The sequence below is a fragment of the Petaurus breviceps genome, unplaced genomic scaffold (genome assembly GCF_028583685.1).
Source record: "Petaurus breviceps papuanus isolate PSGF00001 unplaced genomic scaffold, PetGlider_PUasm1.0 181, whole genome shotgun sequence".
Classification (NCBI taxonomy): domain Eukaryota; kingdom Metazoa; phylum Chordata; class Mammalia; order Diprotodontia; family Petauridae; genus Petaurus; species Petaurus breviceps.
Window position 1 is genome coordinate 14,396,071 of NW_027185784.1, and position 4,308 is coordinate 14,400,378.

Consider the following 4,308-nt stretch of genomic DNA (forward strand, 5'->3'; position numbering starts at 1 on the left):
ATCTTTATGGTAAAATGGCAGCTTCGACCTAGGCAAAGTGTGTGTGTGTGTGTGTGGGGGGGGTCAGTGTCTGTGTGTCTGTGTTTGTCATGTAATGGAATAGGAAAATTCAGAGAAAGTTCTATGGGTGCTGGTTGAGTCTTTACCCCAAATTTCTACTTAGCCCTTGCCCCTCATTTTACACCCTGGTCATCCTCATGTCTTCATAGCATTCAAAGAAGAAACTGGGAGGGCATAAGTATTACCAAAGATGCATAAAGCAATGGCCCTGAGTGACTTCTGAAATAAGATGGTGGTAAGAATGAGGGTGGTGTTGAGATTGAGGATTTTAGGTGCCAGAAGCTTCATGAAATCTCTTGTGACCAAATGCATATATATATATATAATATATATTTATACACACACATATATATATATATATATGCCTTTGCATATACATATGCATATACACATGTTGGCAGACTATTTGCTGATTATAGTTCTGATTATAGTTAGAAATGGCTAACATTTTATGAAATTCAATTTTCTGAGGGAATTATTCAGGGGAAATGATTGAAGTCCAAGTAAAGTTTTTTTTTTTCTGGCGGGTTGAACCTGGATTGGAAAAGTGTTTATCAGTGAAAACAAAAGGGCGAAGTTTTTCAAGTCTTCATTAAACAGGAGAGTATAACCCAAACATCAAAAACCATAGACTTATTTAGAGGGTGTATAAAGTGTGGAAGAATTCCAGTTCACCCCAAATCTCAAGAAGAAGTTAGAGAAACAACAAGGAAGACAGTTATGGCTTCTAGGGGAATGCAACTAGAAATGCAGCAATATGACAAAGGTGGGGGTAGATTCCATTCTTCATTATACATCTTTCTCTTTTCCCTTCTTGCCTCCCCCAACATCACCTTCTCGGTGATATATTCTGGAAAAATATCAGAGGTTACCCTCCATGGCAAAGAGAGATGAAGTGATGAGGAGACAGGACCTCTTTGTTCTACCTTCTTTTCAATGATGCCTTAAAATTTGACCTTTGATATAAAGAGTTAAAGGTTGTATAAAATGAGAACAGAGTTGGAATTTTCTTTTGTTCTTCCAGCAGTGGTTGGGAAGCACACCCATTAAGGCCCAGGCTTCCAGCCTCTGTTTCATCTCTCTGTTTTTGTTTCTGTCTCTGTCTTTGTGCTTCCTCGTTTCCTTTTCCTTTATGGGGTAGCTACCTTTAGGATCAAGGATTGACTAGATTCTCCCTCCTACTCCCATCCTTCTGTTGCCTTTTAAGATGGTTGTTTTTCATGGGAGCTCTTATTCTGATCTGTCTTTGAAGGCTGATATGATCTTTCAGCAGACTGTGGCCTTGGGGCTGAGGGCTTCCAAGTGAACCCCCCTCCCCAAGTTTCAGGAATGGCTTAGTAGGATTCTGGAAAAAAGTATGATCTTCTGTCTCCTTTCTGTATAGTTGGCATAGGAATGCACTTGTTAGAGCTTTTGTATTAGGGCTAAAATTCCTCATGCAAAGAAATCATTTGATGAAGTGCTTATTTCTTTGTGAGCTAAGACTTTCCCAAAGTAATCAAAATATATTTTAGTCCTGTGGGCTTGGTAAATATAAACACTCTATTTAAAAGGAGAAATCTGTTTGTAGGTTCCATCTGCCAAAATGTGCTATTGCCAAATCCAGAAGATTTCTTTATAGATTAAACTATTAATTCTGTAGGATCTTGGTAATAAGTCCAAATAAAATGCTTAATAGTTAGTAGAATTCTAGGGTTGATTAGGCCTTGTGATGCCATCTTATCTAAGTGCAAGCTTCTGGATTTGAGCTGTAGTCTTCCTGGCTCCAGTTATAGTGCTTTGTCCTCTGAAATACAGTGACCAGGCTGTTAAGAAATGGTTAATTTCTTCAAACAATCAACAAGCACTTATTAAACACCATAGTAAGGGCCAAATACTGTTCTAAGTGCTGCAGATGTAAAGAAAGAGGAAAAATAGTCCCTGCTCTTGAGGAGTTTATGAGGCAACACATGCATAAATGTAGACTATATACCAAATAGATAGAAGGCAACCTTAGAAGCTAAGGCACTAGTACCTTGCGGAGGGTGGACTTGGAAAGAGTTCCTTCAAAAGTTGGCATTGAATTCAGCCTTGAAGGAAATAAGGGACTCTAAGAAGTAGAGATGAAGAAGGAGAACTTCCCAAGTATAGGAGACAGTCAGTGCAAAAGGCATGGAGATAAGAGATAAAACATTGTTTGTGAACGGCAAGTATGTCAATATGGCTGGACTATATAGTTTGAAGAATAAAGAAAAGATTGGAAGGGCAAGGAAAGATTATGAAGAGCTTTAAATGTTGAAAAAAGTGTTTATGTTTGATCTTGGATGTAATAGGAAGCTATGTTTATTTGAAAAGACATGGTAAGACTTGTAGTTAGGAAAATCATTTTGACTATTATATAGAGGTTGGTATGAAATGGGGAGAGACTTGAGGTAGAAGACCAGTTGGGAAGTTGTTAGAATAGTCTAGGCAATAGACAATGATATCCTAACTAAGGTGGTGTGTTAGTGTAGAGAAGGGGATGTGAATGAGGGATGTTCTGGAGGAAAAGAAGCCAGCCACATGCAGGAACTGATTGTGAAGTGAGTGAGAGTGAGAAGTTGAGGATGACCCCATGATTCAGACCCAAGTGACTGGAAGGATTATACTCTTGATAAGAATAGAGAAATTTTGAAAAGGGCTGTGTTTTGATGAATGATAATTCTGTTTTGGACATTTTGAGTTTGAGGTGCCTATTAGAAATAGTCCATTGAAATACCCGGGGTTGGGAGATGAAGTATTTTGTCTGAGGAGCAGCAATGTCTGTGTCACTGGATCTTAGAGTGCATGTGGGGTGAGGTTTAAGAAGACTAGAAAAGTAGGAAGTGGCCAGGTTATAAAGGGCTTTGAAAATCAGGGGATTTTATATTCAATCCTGGTGGTGATAGAGAGCCTCTCTGGAAGTGATAGGGAACCACTAGAGTTTATTGAATAGAGGAGTGATGTGGTCAGACAAGGTTAATCTGATGGCTAAATGGAAGGTGGTCTGGAGTGGAGAGAGATGAGGCAGGGAGATAAACCAGAGGACTATTGCAATAGTCCAGGCACAAGTTAATAAAAAACTCCTGTAAGACTCTTCAGGCTAGAAACATAGCCAAGACCATCTGGAGAAAGTGAGAAGGTGGTCCTTAGTGGTAGTGAGTAATGTGAAATGGGACAAGGGTTTGATGGACCATGAACCAGCAGAGGATTGAGTTTGCTACAATGAAGGCTCTTTCTGGGGAGGCTAGATAGTGCAGTGAATAAAGTACTGGCCCTGGAGTCAGGAGGACCTGAGTTCAAATCTGGCCTTAGACACTTAATACTTTTTTTTTTTTTTTACAGTTTATTAATATGGTATTTATTTGTCTTCCATCTGTCAGACCTTGAGCCCATGGCTTTCCCCAGGGCTGCCTGGTGAGATGGAAGTGGAGGTATAAACAGGCTGGAAGAGACATGGAAGGACCAGGAGGATGAGGAGGAACATTCAGAAATGTAGGGGGAATAGAAATGGCTCCATCACATGGTGAAGAGGATGAGGAAGGCCACCATCAGGCAAAAGAGCCCCATGGCCTCAGACAGGGCAAAGGCCAAGATGGCATAGGAAAAAAGCTGCTGCTTCAGGGAGGGGTTCCTGGCATAACCAATGATGAGACTTCCAAACACAGTCCCAGTCCCAGCTCCAGAGCTGGTCACCCCCACAGTGGCAGCCCCAGCCCCAATAAACTTGGCTGCTGTGCAAATGTCCCTTGAGACGGCACTAGTTTGGAATCCACATCTAGGGACAAGAGAGGTCAAGGGACTTGATGCTGCCAAAATGCTGAGGTTCTCACCTGTCTGAACCTCTGGCCTTTTTAGCACCACTGCAGACAGTGGTCTACTCAGCAGCTGAGAGCTGCTCTTCACAAGGGCAGGGGTAGAGATGAACGTGGCGCAGGCGTACATTCTCAGGGGGTGAGGGGCAAAGCTGAAGAGCTGCTGGCAGAGCAGAGGAGACAGAGAGGAGGGGTCAGACACTTAATACTTACTAGCCATGTGACCTTGGGCAAGTCACTTAATCCCAATTGCTTTGCCTTCCCCCCTCCAAAAAAACAAAAAAGAAGGCTCTTTCTGACAAAGTTGGGTTGCTTTCAAACCAGTCCCAGGGGTAAAAACTTGAATTAAGAAAGAGCCTAGGGTGGGCCAGGATCTTGAGGGATAATGGATGAGGCTGTCTCAGGTTTGGAGCAATCTTCTCACTTTCCTGGGGCA

At 41.8% G+C, this 4,308-nt stretch overlaps 1 pseudogene; it reads right to left on the bottom strand.

Moving 5' to 3' along the window:
- Nucleotides 1-3,441: 3,441 nt before the first annotated feature.
- LOC138160456 (ATP synthase F(0) complex subunit C2, mitochondrial pseudogene) lies at nucleotides 3,442-4,068 on the bottom strand (annotated as a pseudogene).
- Nucleotides 4,069-4,308: the final 240 nt, after the last annotated feature.